Source organism: Eschrichtius robustus, chromosome 7 (assembly GCF_028021215.1).
Source record: "Eschrichtius robustus isolate mEscRob2 chromosome 7, mEscRob2.pri, whole genome shotgun sequence".
Taxonomy (NCBI): Eukaryota; Metazoa; Chordata; class Mammalia; order Artiodactyla; family Eschrichtiidae; genus Eschrichtius; species Eschrichtius robustus.
Genome location: NC_090830.1, coordinates 107,057,111 through 107,075,056, shown reverse-complemented (window position 1 = coordinate 107,075,056; position 17,946 = coordinate 107,057,111). Strand labels below are relative to the sequence as shown.

Here is a 17,946-nt window from a genome sequence, read left to right as displayed (position 1 = left end):
TTACCTCCCTGGTTTACACCATAATCTGGGAGAAGTGCATGTATCAGAAAATCGGGGAAGGACTCCTAATCTCTCATTCATTTTGATCCCTTTTGATATTCTCACTGCCCAATCTTGAAATGTGACAGGCTTTCTGTTCCAGTGCTGAATGCGGATGGAGGAGGACTGGCGAGGGAGCTTCGCCTCTGCTGGAAGCGCTGGCCATCCTACTGACCAGGACACAACCACAGAACAATCAAGGGTGCCCAGTACCCATGGCCCACCAACCTCCACCCCCTTCCCAGTGCTCCAGAATTTCCACTCTTCCCTGGCCCTCAAAGGTACCCCTTTATTTCTTCCTGATTGCTCTATTGCTTCAGAGCACCTTGCGCAATTTCAATAACAAGCTAGGGTAGGGCTGGAGACCCACAATAACTAACACCTTAACAAAGTATCCTGCCTCTTACACTGGTGTTATCATTCCCTCCCACCCCAAATTTCCCTTCAGTCCTCACTACACTCTCCGTCACTACTAGACTTGGAGTTCTGGAGGGAAAGGACAGTTTACTACTCATTTTATATCCTCTAAAATACCTAACATGGGGATTATCAACCACTGCACACAAGAAGTCAAATCCCCCCTCCCCAGTAAAAATTTAGTCCTCCAAATTTTTACTGATGTTTTAAAAATTTTTTTGCTACAGTTGAGTATAAATATTGTCACAACAGTGCCTGAGGCAAGAAATGAAACACATCAGGCAGCTCAGTGTAGAGCAGCTTTGTTGTAACTAAGCAGTATGAGGTTAGCATATCACCAGATAGGGCTACAGAGGAATTCCACGAGCTCTGCCTCCAAGAAGAGCACAGCCGGGCAGAACCAGCTCTTCTCCAACAGCAGCTATCCTGAAGAGCAACCCATAGATAACCCTGATACTTTTATTGACATAATGGTGGCGACTGCATTATAATCATTGCTGGCCTGATTAGTGTTGCTGTCAACCATTTAATTATCCCACAATATGTCTCCAAAAAATTCTAAAATTTGAAGTGTGCCTCTGAAGAGACTGCTAGATGTTCACTCCTCTCATTCTCATTTTCTTCCGATCTAAAAGAATATCCATTGTTTAGCCACCCGGCATAGAGACTACATTGCCCAGCCTATCTTGCAGCTGTGTGTACAAGAGCAGTGAATCACTCTGGGGCTAGCAACAATGGGTATCCATGACTACACTTGACCTGAAGGGGCAGGGAGAGGAAGGAAGGGGTTCCTGGAACCCACAGAGTAAGCTGTGGCTACAGAAGACAGTCGTCTGACAACAACTGTGGCTTCTGCATTGGGTTGGGGTCCCCCAGAAGTAATTCTCAAAGGTAGCATTTCAGCACAAGTAGTTTATTTAGAAGCAATTCCAAGAGGCACTGGAAGGGGGTGGGTAAGTGAGACAGGGGAGGGAAGGAGGACAACACAGTGTGCACTGATCAGCAGATCACCACTGAGTGCAAATGGGGCTCAGTCTCGATAGGGACCTCTAGGAGATGGTGAAGAACAAGGCTCAGAGTTGTCCCAACCTGGGGGAGAGGACATGGGGGTGTTTACCCACCAATTCCCATACATCATTGGTTAAGGGCTGCTCCCTGGGGATATCAACTGTCCAGCACCTTTGCCCTGCCCTGCGCATGGGGTAGGCATGCTTCCATGGCCAGAAAAAGCCCTCAGGCAGAGAGTGGCGGGTGTTCACACAGGAAGGAGCCGCCACCATACATCAGGCATGGTGAGGGCTGAGGCTACCTGGGCGGGGGACCTATGGCATCCGCTACACCTTCAGTTAAGGACTGTAGCCACTGCCACTCTGGCCCAGCAGGGAAGGAGCAGAGGAATAAATACTTGACCTCACTCTCTGCCCTCCAATCTCCTGCTGAACCTAATCAGAAGCCCCTTGATTCAGTTCACTCTTAACAACCTCCCACGGCACAGAGCAGGGTGGAAGAGGATGAACAGTGGACTGTGGAGCAAGCAGAGAATATCCAGCACATCTGCCTCCCACTGTTTCCAAATGTCTATATTTAAAATCTAGGACAGGGACTTCCCTGGTGGTCCAGTGGCTAAGACTCTGTGCTCCCAATGCAGGGGGCCTGGGTTCGATCCCTGGTCAGGGAACTAGATCCCACATGACACAACTAAGACACGGTGCAACCAAATAAATAAATATATAAAATATTTTTTAAAAAAATAAAATAAAATCTAGGACAGCACTCTTTGACTATAAAAATATTGTGATACATTTATATCTTCGCTAAAACTAAAGAAACCTGTGACTGGAAAGGACCTTGGAAAACATCTCTGTGAGTCCAAGCAGTAGAGAGAGCACTAAGAAAATGAGAGGAGACTTAAGTTCTAGTTCTGGATCTAATAATTACAAATGATGCCACTTCGGGCAAGTCATTTAGTACTTCGGGCTGTTTCCTCATCCTTATAATAGGGCAAGGTCCTACTGACATAACAAAGATATTATGAAAATCAAAACAATATAAAATACACTGTAATTAAAAGGGTTATACAGTGAGGTGTTAGTATACCCTCACTGTTCCAGACAGATGAGAAGTAATACCACTTTTAAACACATTTAAGAAAGAAATGCCACTATTTTGTTTAACTAGGTTTTTTTCAATTAGGAAGATATTTACATATCTACCACCACAAAAAATTTTTAATGAGACAAGGCAAAAATAATTAACATGTATTTACTTACAATTATTTTCCGACCACTGATCCCCCACCAAGAAAATCTACATTCAATTAATTATATCAGTTTCTAATGAATAGGCATAGTCATTTTTCTCTAGTTATTTCCTTTTATTGTTGACAGTGTGCTCTACTCTTTTAACCACTTCTTCTTTTATCCTTATGTGTTCAACATTTCTGATGATCCAGTAATCATGCCCAAGATCACAATTCTACGTCTTCTCCCTTCTCACTTCCCTTTTAATGTAGAAAATAAGGCTAATGATGGAGGCACCATCAGATTACAGTAAGAAATACTAGGTAGAACATCTTCTAGGTGCAATCACCAATCCAAGGAGTGAATAAAGTTACAATTATTGTTCCTAAATGGAGATGTCAAAGTTGCTGCCTTGTTACAAATCAGGAATCAAGATATCATTAACCCAGAGAAATTCATGAAATAAAAGGTAGTGTTTCCTGTGGTGTTATCACACTGTTACTGCCTTAAGATCCCAACCAGTGTAGTAACTCATTTGGCTGGCCTAAAGTTTTCACGAAGGAACTCTGGGGGAGGGGAGATTGTTTTTAAATGTACCACCACTAGGAAAATAAGCATTTGATAGTTCTTACCCATCTACAAGGTAGAGGAAGGTGGAGACAAAGTCATTAAGGAAACAAAATAAGACATTTCATAAGAATGAACAATTTTTTAAAAAGAGTGAACATAAAGATATCATTCTTTCTGCTGACTCTATTGTTTCAAGACTTTGTGGTGGGTGGGAACAGGAAGACTTTAAAGCAGAGGGAAGGAAAAGGCTTTGCCCTTTTCCGTAAAGCAAGTTAACTCTATTTCAATTAGCTTTCTGGCTGTTATCTCTTTGCTTCACATCAAGAACACTGCAATACCCCACTATCACACCATCTTGAGGAAAGAGATATTGCCCTCCTGAACTTTGGCAAGAAGCATAACAGACATAGCAGCTCAGGACTGACCACTCCAGGAAAGTTTTTGCATAGACCCTCCTCCCAGTAAAGTTAAAGGAAAGTACTTTAAAAAAAATTCTCTATGAAATGATAAGCCATTTTCCATGTAGGTAATTTTCATTGTCCATATTTACGTTTCTCTGAATATAATTGTTAGTAACTCCATTTAAAATGCTAGAATGTCTGATATGTGCTTAAAAAAAGAGGGGGGAGGGAGGGAAGAGGGAGGGAGAGAGAGACATGAGGGGGAGAATATTGGAGAAGAAAATTCAAGTAAGATGAAATATATTCAGTGGTTAGCTAGCCTTAATAAGCTATTATTTTTATATTCCTAAACTTGCTAAAGATTATTCCAATTTGTAATACCTAAAACAACAAACTTATATTAGGATTTAAAAAAAATTTTTGACGGAAGGGATATTCAAATAATGTAATTTACAAAGAATGTTAAGTGAATACTCTGATATTTACACAACTTTCATTCCAAATGTGGAAACTCTATAGATTGGTTTGGGTTTCGGCATCAGACTGCTAGGAATAATCAAACAGATAGATATTATCTGGGTGTTATTTTTAGGGTGCTGTTAAGAGAGCCTCAATCAAAATTAAAATACCTCTACCACCTGCCTGCTGAGATTTTAGACCTCTGTTAACTGTGGGCAAATTCACTCCACAATTAGTTGTAAATAGCCATGAGAAAAGTAACAACAGATACCATTTCTAGGTTTAAAAAAGAAGAAAATGCATGTACTTAAATGCATTATAAATATTGATATTGATATGAATTGTGAATATTGATCTGACCAATAAATGGGAAAGAGGGGATAGAGAGAGTATGCTCTCCCCAGAACACATTTTGAGTTCTTCTATGGCTGATTGACTAGTGAGAGAGTTCTTTCCCAATGAAATGGGTATTAATTAAAATAAATCTTTATGATTGTAAAGTATGAACTGCATACATATTATTTGCAGGAAATTCCTAGACAACTTCCAAACAGGAGGTAGAGATCTTGAGGTCATCTCTAGACTGAATCCTGACCACAGTACTCAGATATGGAGAAGAAATTCTAGAGAATAAATACAAATAGAGGCCTTACATTTTGGAGGTTGTCTAGGCTCACTGATACAAGAGTTTTGCTTGATTAAATGAGTCCTTTTTCCCCTCAAATAAGAAAATTCAATGTACCAAAGCTATGACTCACCTCTAAAGGTCAGCAAACATTGTGAGTACCAAGTGTGATCGCAACTCCAGATGTTAGAGCTCCATGTTATGGGACAAATTGGCATCCTATCAACTTCCGAACCTAAGCTGGGGCATAATTTACTGTGGAAACACTGTTGAAGGAACTTCATGTTCTTGGAAGCTCCCTAGAGTATAAACTCTGAACTAGAGCTAGCAGTGAGTGTGACTAGACAAAGTTTGAAAGTTCATGCTCCCAGAGAAGTGGTAATGCCTTCAAACCCAGGCAAGGGGCCCCTGCCCTAGTCCTGCACCTTAGAGGGACCCATAAACCAGAAAACCATAAATGATGAATTTGGTAAAAATCACACTGGTACTTCTGTCACTCAGGACCCAGTGCTCAGTGATGACACTGGGCAATTCACAATCCAACACATCTGCTGCTGTGATTCACACCATTTAGGCACCAGAGAAACACTCTGCTACACTACCCTGTGTCCATGAAAGACAACTATGTTCAAATGAAGAATTGAGGACTGTGGCACTGCTGATATCAGAGATGGACAATGCTTCAGAGTATGAGGAGCATTTGAGTTGGAGAAATAATTAGGTAAGAAAAAAAATTAGCTCATCATATCTTTTCTCTCAAATATCATGACCACAATAGATTTTTGAATAGCAAAATATTTGTCATAGAGCAGAGTGTTCATTTTCTTGAACTCTCTACATCCAATATTCACAATTTAGCACAGTTTTTACAACAGTTGCACATGGTATCTGAGGAAAAATTTACAATGTTAAACAATTTAATAATATCCTAAATTTGTATATACGTAAGTCTAGATAAAACATATATTAAACACAACACCTATTCTTCACATTGATAGCTACAATTATGAATAGGTTTAGGTTTATAGAAACAATTTATAATAATTAAATTTCAAAAAACAGTTAAAACTTTCAATTATATTTAAATAAATTTAACTTAAATTTTGATAGTCATTATTATGTTTTGCCTTTGAACTTAGCAGATAATATTGAATATATTCGAAGAAAAATAATTTCTTTTTTTGTTTGTTTTGGTTTTTTGTGTTTATTTTTTATTAGTCATCCATTTTACACACGTCAGTGTATACATGTCAATCCCAATCTCCCAATTCATCACACCACCACCCCCACCCACTGCTGCTTTCCCCCCTTGGTGTCCATACGTTTTGTCTCTACTTCTGTGTCTCAATTTCTGCTCTGCAAACCGGTTCATCTGTACCATTTTCTAGGTTCCACATACATGCGTTAATATACGATATTTGTTTTTCTCGTTCTGATTTACTTCACTCTGTATGACAGTCACTAGATGCATCCATGTCTCTACAAATGACCCAATTTCGTTCCATTTTATGGCTGAGTAATATTCCATTGTATATATGTACCACATCTTCTTTATCCATTTGTCTGTCAATGGGCATTTAGGTTGCTTCCATGTCCTAGCTATTGTAAATAGTGCTGCTATGAACATTGGGGTGCATGTGTCTTTTTGAATTATGGTTTTCTCTGGGTATATGCCCAGTAGTGGGATTGCTGGGTCATATGGTAATTCTATTTTTAGTTCTTTAAGGAACCTCCATACTGTTCTCCATAGTGGCTGTATCAATTTACACCCTCCAGCATTTTCTCCACAGCCTCTCCAGCATTTGTTGTTTGCAGATTTTCTGATGATGCCCATTCTAACTGGTGTGAGGTGATACCTCATTGTAGTTTTGATTTGCATTTCTCTAATAATTAGTGAGCAGCTTTTCATGTGTAGCTTTTCATTTCATTTCTCTAATAATTAGTGAGCAGCTTTTCATGTGCTGCTGGGCCATCGGTATGTCTTCTTTGGAGAAATGTCTATTTAGGTCTTCTGCCCATTTTTGGATTGGGTTGTTTTTTTAATATTAAGCTGCATGAGCTGATTATATATTTTGGAGACTAATCCTTTGTCTGATGATTCATTTGCAAATATTTTTTCCCATTCTGAGGGTTGTCTTTTCATCTTGTTTATGGTTTCCTTTGCTGTGCAAAAGCTTTTAAGTTTCATTAGGTCCCATTTGTTTATTTTTGTTTTTATTTCCATTTCTCTAGGAGGTGGTTCTAAAAAGGATCTTGCTGTGATTTATGTCATAGAGTGTTCTGCCCATGTTTTCCTCTAAGAGTTTTATAGTGTCTGGCCTTACATTTAGGTCTTTAATCCATTTTGAGTTTATTTTTGTGTATGGTGTTAGGGAGTGTTCTAATTTCATTCTTTTACATGTATCTGTCCAGTTTTCCCAGCACCAATTATTGAAGAGACTGTCTTTTCCCCATTGTATATTCTTGCCTCCTTTATCAAAGATAAGGTGACCATATGTGCATGGATTTATCTCTGGGCTTTCTATCCTGTTCCATTGATCTATATTTCTGTTTTTCTGCCAGTACCATACTGTCTCGATTACTGTAGCTTTGTAGCATAGTCTGAAGTCAGGGAGCCTGATTCCTCCAGCTCCGTTTTTCTTTCTCAAGATTGCTTTGGCTGTTCATGGTCTTTTGTGTTTCCATACAAATTGTGAAATTTTTTGTTCTAGTTCTGTGAAAAATGCCATTGGTAGTTTGATAGGGACTGCATTGAATCTGTAGATTGCTTTGGCTAGTATAGTCATTTTCGTAATGTTGATTCTTCCAATCTAAGAGCACAGTATATCTCTCCATCTGTTCGTATCACCTTTAATTTCTTTCATCAGTGTCTTATAGTTTTCTGCATACAGGTCTTTTATCTCCTTAGGTAGGTTTATTCCTAGGTATTTTATTCTTTTTGTTGCAGTGGTTAATGGGAGTGATTCCTTAATTTCTCTTTCAGATTTTTCATCATTAGTGTATAGGAATGCAAGAGATTTCTGTGCATTAATTTTGTATCCTGCAACTTTACCAAATTCATTGATTAGTTCTAGTAGTTTTCTGGTGGCATCTTTAGGATTCTCTATGTATAGTATCATGTCATCTGCAAACAGTGACAGTTTTACTTCTTCTTTTCCAATTTGTATTCCTTTTATTTCTTTTTCTTCTCTGATTGCTGTGGCTAGGACTTCCAAAACTATGTTGAATAATAGTGGTGAGAGTGGACATCCTTGTCTTGTTCCTGATCTTAGTGGAAATGCTTTCAGTTTTTCACCATTGAGAATGATGTTTGCTGTGGGTTTGTCGTACATGGCCTTTATTATGTTGAGGTAGGTTCCCTCTATGCCCACTTTCTGGAGAGTTTTTATCATAAATGGGTGTTGAATTTTGTCAAAAGCTTTTTCTGCATCTATTGAGATGATCATATGGTTTTTATTCTTCAATTTGTTAATATGGTGTATCACGTTGACTGATTTGCGTATACTGAAGAATCTTTGCATCTCTGGGATAAATCCCACTTGATCATGGTGTATGATCCTTCTAATGTGTTGTTGGATTCTGTTTGCTAGTATTTTGTTGAAGATTTTTGCATCTATATTCATCAGTGATATTGGTCTGTAATTTTCTTTTTTTTGTAGTATCTTTGTCTGGTTTTGGTATCAGGGTGATGGTGACCTCATAGAATGAGTTTGGGAGTGTTCCTTCCCCTGCAACTTTTTGGAAGAGTTTGAGAAGGATGGGTGTTAGCTCTTCTCTAAATGTTTGATAGAATTCACCTGTGAAGCCATCTGGTCCTGGACTTTTGTTTGTGGGAAGATTTTTAATCACAGTTTCAATTTCATTACTTGTGATTGGTCTGTTCATATTTTCTATTTCTTCCTGGCCCAGTCTTGGAAGGTTATACCTTTCTATGAATTTGTCCATTTCTTCCAGGTTGTCCATTTTATTGGCATAGAGTTCCTTGTAGTAATCTCTTAGGATGCTTTGTATTCCTGTGGTGTCTGTTGTAACTTCTCCATTTTCATTTCTAATTTTATTGATTTGAGTTCTCTCCCTCTTTTTCTTGATGAGTCTGGCTAATGGTTTATCAATTTTGTTTATCTTCTCAAAGAACCAGATTTTAGTTTTATTGATCTTTGCTACTGCTTTCTTTGTTCCTATTTCATTTATTTCTGCTCTGATCTTTATGATTTCTTTCCTTCTGCTAACTTTGGGTTTTGTTTGTCCTTCTTTCTCTAGTTCCTTTAGGTGTAACGTTAGATTGTTTATTTGAGATTTTTCTTGTTTCCTGAGGTAGGCTTGTATAGCTATAAACTTCCCTCTTAGAACTGCTTTTGCTGCATCCCATAGGTTTTGGACCGTCGTGTTTTCATTGTCATTTGTCTCTAGGTATTCTTTGATTTCCTCTTTGATTTCTTCAGTGATCTCTTGCTTATTTAGTAACATATTGTTTAGCCTCCATGTGTTTGTGTTTTTTACATTTTTTTCCCTGTAATTGATTTCTAATCTCATAGCATTGTGGTCAGAAAAGATGCTTGATGTGATTTCAATTTTCTTAAATTTACTGAGGCTTGATTTGTGACCCAAGGTGTGATCTATCCTGGAGAACGTTCCGTGCGCACTTGAGAAGAAAGTGTAATCTGCTGTTTTTGGATGGAATGTCCTATAAATATCAATTAAATCTATCTGGTCTCTTGTGTCATTTAAAGCTTGTGTTTCCTTATTAATTTTCTGTTTGGATGATCTGTCCATTGGTGTAAGTGAGGTGTTAAAGTCCCCCACTATTAACTGTGTTACTGTTGATTTCCTCTTTTATAGCTGTTAGCAGTTGCCTTATGTATTGAGGTGCTCCTATGTTGGGTGCATATATATTTATAATTGTTTTATCTTCTCCTTGGATTGATCCCTTGACCATTACGTAGTGTCCTTCCTTGTCTCTTGTAACATTCCTTATTTTAGAGTCTATTTTATCTGATATGAGTATTGCTACTCCAGCTTTCTTTTGATTTCCATTTGCATGGAATATCTTTTTCCATCCCCTCACTTTCAGTCTGTATGTGTCCCTAGGTCTGAAGTGGGTCTCTTGTAGACAGCATATATATGGGTCTTGTTTTTGTATCCATTCAGCAAGACTGTGTCTTTTGGTTGGAGCATTTAATCCATTCACGTTTAAGGTAATTATCGATATGTATGTTCCTATGACCATTTTCTTAATTGTTTTGGATTTGTTTTTGTAGGTCCTTTTCTAGAAGAAAAATAATTTCTTGAAGACATTGTTTGTAAACATTTTTACATTTACTTTTATTTAAACTTTCTGTATAAAAGATATTCAAAGTTTGTATACATTTTGTGGCAGTTTAAAAAATTGGCCTCAATTTTTTTACACACCTCCCATAGAGAGATCACGGGGGTTGTCCATATAGTACTCTGAGTAGGCTTGAAACTTCTTCAGCCAATGAAGTAAAGTAGAAGTGACACTATATGGCTTTTAAGTCTATATCAAAAAGGCCATTCAGGTTCTGCCTTGTTCACTGGAACACTCACTCCTGAAGCCCTGAGCCACCATTTAAAAAGTCCAACTATCCTGAGACTGCCATACTGTGAGGAAGCCTAAACCACAAAGAGAGACCACATAATAGGCATTCCAGTTAATAGGCCCAACTAAACCCAGTCTTCAAGTATTCCCAGCCCAGGCACCAGACATGTGAGTGAAGAAACCTACAGATGACTCTGGACCCCAGCCAGTAAAGTCTACCCCAGCTCTTCAAGTCTTGCCAGCAGAGACCCCAGACATCATGAACCAAAGATAAGCCATCTCTGCTGTACCCTGTCCAAATTCCTGACCCAGAGAATCCATAATGACAATAAAGTAGTTGTCACTTTATGCCACAAAATTTTGGTATGGTTTGTTATGCACAAATAGATAACTAGAATGCTTTGAATACGGTAACATTTTATTTTTTAACTTAGATTACTGAAGATGATTATTAGTTAAACTAGTGATAGAAATTGTAAAAGTGGAGGGAAGGAAAAAAAGGTTTAAGAGACAAAAGCAGAAAGAAGGACTTCCAGTTTTGGCAGCATGAGGGATTCAGCAATGCCTCTCTGTAATAAAACACGTAAATGCTTCAAGGAAGAATGAACAGATATATTTTTCCATATTCTTGCTGGTTAAGTACAATTGAAAACTCTGGACACTGTATATAAAAAAATAAGAAGATTCTGTAAGATGGAGAGAAAAAGGCAGATTGGCTAGTGACCTAGAGACCCTAGAAAAGACACAGTGATGAGTACCCTAGGATTTATTTTTGCCTTGTACATCCCAGACTTGGAGGAAGCTGGCTCCCACTCCCACCCAGCAGTAACAAGCAGTGTTGCTCCGTTGGGTATCAATGGGGACTGAGTGGGGAACTGGGACTTTCATTGCCACCTGGCAGTAATGGGGCAGCACATCCCTTCCACAGTAGTGTCAGAGGAAGCTGGCTAAAAGAGAAGTTAATTAAGATACAAAGCTCCATAACATAATAACCAAAATGTCCAAGTTTTGACCAAAAATCCATCATACCTATAACCTAAGATCACAAACTGAATGACAAAAGATAATCAATAGACACCAACACAGAGATTCTAGTTTAACTCTAGTTTAAATTCTACCTTAGTTTCTAGTAAAAATTCTAATTTAAATATGTAAATATATTTAAAGTAATCATGTGAATCAGTGTTTGAGAGTTCTAATTATTATGAATGGGTAAGCTGCTAAAATATGTTACGATTTCCTTTACAAAATTATTTCTCTTACATATAAAAGAAGTCCAGAGGTAGGAAGTCCTGTGCAGGCACAAAGTTTTTATGGGTGTCAGGGATCCGGGTTTCTTCCATTTTGCTGCATAGCTTTACTTACATGTCTTCCCATGTTCCAAAATGACTGCTCAAGCTCCAGCCATTTCACTCAAAATTTAAGCAGCAGGGTAGAGAAGGGAGGAAAAGGGAGAACAGCCTTCATTTCTTAAGAGATTTCCCTGAAGTCCCATCAGTTCATTAATGTATATCTCTTTGGTCAGAAATATATGCAAAACTCCAACTTGCTGCAATGTAGTCATCTTTTGGCTACACTGTGCTCAGTAGAAAATTGGGGCTCTGTTTATTTGAGAGAAAGGAGAATGGGTATGTGGTCAGCAATTAGCAGTCTACTCGAGATTCAGACTGGAGAAAAGGTGGGACTATAGACAGTCTCCAAAGGATGAAATGAGGAAGAAAAGTAAAAAAAGAAAAGAATGGAAAAGAAAAGGAATAGATACCCCTCCCACATTAAGGAAAAAGATAACATCATAAGTGAGTTTCTAATTAGGAATGGTAGGCAGTTTCTAACTAGTATAATACTTACTATTAATACTAACAGCTAAAGAAATTTTTTTAAATGGTTTCAAAGTGAAAACATATTTCTTCCTACTATAATGTATTCTTTGTTTATTAATCTCTTAATAAGCAAGGAAATTAATTCCTCCAGAGTTACTAAACTTTTGCTTTCTGTTAAACATATAGGCACCATTTATTTGATTTACTTGGATAAATGCTTGTGAACCACTGTTTAAATTACAGTTATTGGACTTCCCTGGTGGCGCAGTGGTTAAGAATCCACCTGCCAATGCAGGGCACATGGGCCTGGTCCGGGAAGATCCCACGTGCCGCAGAGCAACTAAGCCCGTGTGCCACAACTACTGAGCCTGCACTCTAGAGCCCATGAGCCACAACTACTGAGCCCGTGTGCCACAACTACTGAAGCCCATGCGCCTAGAGCCTGAGCTCCACAACAAGAGAAGCCACCGCAATGAGAAGCCTGCGTACCGCCATGAACAGTAGCCCCCACTCGCTGCAACTAGAGAAAGCCCGCGTGCAGCAACGAAGACCCAATGCAGCCAAAAACAATAAAAATTTTTTAAAAATAAATAAATTACATAGTTATTTTAATCGTAGTTATTATAAAAATTAATGATGGTTAAAAATGCATTCTAGGGAGAGAGAGTGGGGGGTGGGGTGGGAATGGTTATGAAAGAAGAACAGGAAGGAACTTTGTGGTGAAGGAACTGCTTTGAATCTTTACTGTGGTGGGATGCATGAAACCACGTGTGATAAAACTGCATAGAACTTAATATACGTGCACGCACGTGTAAAAATAAAACTGGGAAGATCTGAAGAAAATGCGTGGATTGTATGAATGCCAATATTCTGGTTGTGTGTACCATAGTTTTGCAAGTTGTTATCTTTAGGGGGTACACAGTATCTCCTTGTATTATATCCTATAACTTCATGTGAATATACACTTATCACAAACTTTAAAATTTAATTTAAAAAATATCAGTTGAGGGCTTCCCTGGTGGCGCAGTGGTTGAGAATCTGACTGCCAATGCAGGGGACACGGGTTCGAGCCCTGGTCTGGGAGGATCCCACATGCCGCGGAGCAACTAGGCCCGTGAGCCACAATTACTGAGCCTGCACGTCTGGAGCCTGTGCTCCGCAACAAGAGAGGCTGCGATAATGAGGGGCCCGTGCACCGCGATGAAGAGTGGCCCCCACTTGCCGCAACTAGAGAAAGCCCTCGCACAGAAACGAAGACCCAACACAGCCATAAATAAATAAATAAATAAACCCAAAGTTAAAAAAAATAAAAATAAAAAATAACAGTTGATGAAAATGATTCAATGCATAGTCATTGCTTATTTTCTTAAGGAAAAAAAATTGAGAAGCTTGCCTTTTTATTCTCTTAATGGTATATTTTTATTAAGAGAAGTTCTCAACTTTAATGATAAACTATTTATCAATCTCTCTATGATCAGTGATTTTTCTGTCCAGTTTAATAAATATTTGCCTTCCCCAGATCATAAGGATGTTCTCTCATGTTATCTTCTAGTAGCTTTGTTCTTTTACCTAAGTCTACAATCTATGTGAAATCGATGTTTGGGTATACATAGCTAGGAGTCAAGACACACTGTTGTCTTATGAATATCCAATTGACCCAGCATAATTTATTGATAAGCTCACACTTCCTCACTGCACTGCAGTATCACTTTTGTCATAAATCAAAAGACTATGTATGTGTCGGTTTGTTTCTGGCCTCTATTCTTTTCTATTGGTCTATTTGTCTATCTTAGAGCCAAAGCTGTACCATTTTATCCTAATAATGAGTTTATCTCAATAAGAGGTGATATATCGTAGGTATAGGCCCTCCAACTTTGTTCTTCTTCCAGACTCTCTTGGCTATTCTTGGCCTTTTGCAATTACATATACAGTTTACCCTTGAACAACGAGGGGGTTGGGAGTGCCAACCCCTACCCAGTCGAAAATCCACAGATCATCTAGTAACTTAGCATTTACTATCAAAAAAAATCTACATGTAAGGGGACCCTCACAGCTCAAAGCCATGTTATTCAATGGTCAACTGTAAATTTGAAATCAGCTTGTCAATTTTTACCACAAAATGTCAATTTTTACTGGGATTGCACTGACTCTATACATCAATTTGGAAGAAGTAATATGTTTTAATTAAAAGTCTTCCTAGCCTGAATTTGGTGCAGCCCTCCATTTACTTAGGTTTTCTTTAATTCCTCTCAGAAATAGTATATAGTTTGATATGAAGAGATCTTGCACTATTTTAGATTTATTCATAGGTATTTAATTTTTTATATTATTATAAATTTCATCACCTAAAATTTTTTATTTTCTAATTTATTATTGCTATAATATAGGAATACAATTGAGTTTTATATACTGATCTTGTATTTATCCTTTCCATTGCTCTTAATTTATTCCTGCATTTTTGTGCTTCCATCTGGGATCATTTTTACTTTAGCCTGAATAACTCCCTTTAATTCTTTGTGTGGGTCTGTAACAAAAAAGTTTTTATCCTCAATTTTCATTTTCTAAACACATTTGTATCTTCATTTTTGAAGTCTATTTTGCTGGGTATAGATTTCTAGGTTAACTTCTTTTAAAACATTATTCCACTTTTCATGGATTTCCTTATTTCTGTTAAAAAGTCAGGTGTGAGTCTTATTATTGCTCTTTTGAAAGTAATATGTCCTTTTTCAACTATATTTTTGGTATATTTGTGGAGGAGGGAATGTTGGGTGTGCAGCTTGATAAAGGGAGTTGATACCAGTCTTCAAGATGTGGGGCCTCTCTCTTCCTCCTAGTTGTCAAAAGCCATCCAGGGCCCTGTCCTATCTTTTTAACAAAAGTGCCTACATGACTGTCCCTGCCTTCTTTAGGAGCAAGTTCTTCTTCTATCCACTGCTTGCACATGGAAGCAAGGTTGAGAGGCTGACCTATCTGACTCTTCCTACAGTGGTACTTCAATCAATAACTCAATTGTCCAAGGGGCCTACAGATTATCAATAGCTTCTTTCTGTGTGCTTAGAACACCCCCAAGAGCCACTCCTACTTCTATATTAAGCCTCTGCTTATGCAACTTTTGTTTGTCCAACTATATTCCAGTCCCGTTGGCCTTCTTTTTTTCAAAGATTGTCATAATGTCTGGTCCACTGAGAGCACTCCTTCATGTTTTTCAATATCAACGTATGTGCATGGATGCATATGAAAGTGTGTATTCATCTAACTTTCCTGTAATTTTTAGAGATTTTCTAAAGCGGGGAGGAGCCAGGAGAGGCTAGAACCTGTTCTCAGTCTGCCATCTTGATTCAACCTCTCGGTTAAATTTCTAAGCACATATTGAACTCTTTTAGTACCAAACACAGACAGCTGCTAGTATCATATGATCTTTTTTGGAAATCTCTGCTTCTGAGGTGATATCATATTAAGCTATTTCAATTTAAGACTCAATCCCCATGTTGAAATTCGCATCTGCATGACACATGTGAATAAGTTTCATTGTCCTTCCTCAAAATTATCTTCCAGATTTTAATATCTCAAAAGACCTGAGAGTTCCGTATTACAGATATTCCTAAAAACATATCACAACAAAAATATAAATAATATTTTTGCTCAACTATAACAAAAAAGAGTATTTAAAAAATACGTAAAGTGCTAAAATTCAAAAATAAGAAAAAGCAACTCAGTAATCTTGAAATGTTATTTCCCTACACTCAACCCTGAAATTACTTCAATCAACAGGCTCTTTTGCCAACACTAATAAATTCATTAATAAACTTATCATTGATTTACCACTGATTGAGAATTAAAGAGTAAAATGCAAACTTGGAAATCTAAAATGGTCTCCAATTGGTTGTACAATAGAAACTTTATATAAATAAATGCAATCCTGAAATCATATAAACACTAAATATTCATAGCAGCTAAATCTAAAGAGTTCAACAAGACAATCTTTTTAAAAATATTTAATGCATATCTAACATGTCCTAGGCACTGTTCTAGGCAGGGGATACAAACAGTGAACAAAACAGACAAAACCCTCTGTTTTGTGGAGCTTATATTCCAGTAAATGCATATAATTTGAATAATATGAACATGGCCTTTTCCTACAGAAATTACTAAAAAGGTAGATAAATATTTTATGCCCAAACACAAATATAGATGGCTCTTATAGCAGTCCCTCACACAATCACATAAAAAGATTTTGAGAACATTTATAACACAGAGATACAGTTAGCCACTGACTTCAAAACAACAGAATATCAATATCTTGTCAGAGAATGTGAGCAAGGTCAGGTGCCCTAAAATTTATCTGCGTAAGCGATTCACTTGGAAAAGGAGGTATTGGCTAGATTTTGGTAAGGGTATTAGATGTTAGATAACTCTTAACAGATCTTAATTTATATCCCCAACCAAGCAATTGAAATAATCCAGATATCAGGACTGTGCAGATTGACAAAAACAGTGAGGCAGGAACAAGATTTTGATACCCTAGAGTTGTACTATCCAATATGCTAAATATGAGTCACGCGTGGTTAACTTTGAATTAATTAAAATTTTAAAAGTCAGCTCCTCAGTCACATTAGCCACACTTCAAGTGCGCAGTAGCCACATATAGCCCGTCGCTGCAATACTGAACAGTGTACATACAGAACATTTCCCACACTGCAGCAAGTTCTACTGGACAGTGCTGCTCTAGGGAATCAGAAGAGGCACACGACTCCTGGGAAAAAACAAAACTTTCTAAAGAGGGCTACAAAAAGTGGCAATTTAAGGAATTCCTTGGCAGTCCAGTGGTTAGGACTTGGCATGCTCAATGGCAGGGGTCTGGGTTCGATCCCTGGTCGGGGAATCGGGGAACTAAGATCCCTCAAGCCCCGCGGGGCAGCCAAAAATTTAAAAAAAGGAGTGGCGATTTATAATAATGGCAAAAAATAAGTTTTCTTCTCCGTCCCTTGGCTATTTTTTACATTTAAAGAAGTTCTCAGTGTGACCATCAGTGTGTTTTCCTCCCTAAGATTATCCTCTATAAAAGGATTCTCAGACCTCCCTGGCGGCGCAGTGGTTAAGAAACCGCCTGCCAATGTAGGGTACACGGGTTCGAGCCCTGGTCCAGGAAGATCCCACATGCTGCGGAGTAACTAAGCTCGGGCGCCACAACTACTGGGCCTGCAATCTAGAGCCCGTGAGCCACAACTACTGTGTGTCACAACTACTGAAGCCCGCATGCCTAGAGCCCATGCTCCGCAACAAGAGAAGCCACCGCAATGAGAAGCCCACGCATGGCAAGGAAGAGTAGCCCCCGCTCCCCGGCTTGCTGCAACTAGAGAAAGCCCCCACGCAACAACCTAGGGCCAATGCAGCCAAATAAATAAATAATAAATTTTTAAATAAATAAAACGAGCTCTCTAAAAATGGGCTCATACTTAAAAAAAAAAAAAGAAAGAAAGAAAGAAAAGGATTCTCACCGTTTGAATCCGGAGTGAAAAAGATACGCAATTCTAGTTGCAGCCTCTGAGGCTTCCCTCTACCATGGAAGGGCTCTGCCCTCTGGGTCGCGAAGTCTGTGCACACTGGGCATTGGGCTGAACTCCTACTGCCACTCAGCGGAGAGAAGAGACAAGGGCTCCTTTGCCAATTTGGCGGTTGCCGAGCGACAGAGACAGTGCCGGGCCTGGCCTAAGGAGGAGGGCGCAGACTGAAAGATGCTGAGGGATTTATAACAACGCCGCCTTCTATTGGCTGAAGAGCGCTCGGCCATTGCCATGAGCCAATGAGCAGACGCATA

General features: G+C 38.5%; 1 protein-coding gene across 3 annotated transcripts in view; it reads right to left on the bottom strand.

The window, feature by feature from the left end:
• The window catches only part of ENTPD1 (ectonucleoside triphosphate diphosphohydrolase 1), a 124,292-nt gene extending 106,534 nt beyond the window's left edge, over positions 1-17,758 (bottom strand). For 2 of the 3 annotated variants that reach the window (XM_068548266.1, XM_068548265.1), the window contains exon 1: positions 17,627-17,701. The gene's annotated coding sequence lies outside the window, so the exon portion shown is untranslated. Of the gene's footprint in view, positions 1-17,626 lie in introns of all 3 variants that reach the window. The other variant, XM_068548267.1, reaches the window with a different exon arrangement.
• Positions 17,759-17,946: the final 188 nt, after the last annotated feature.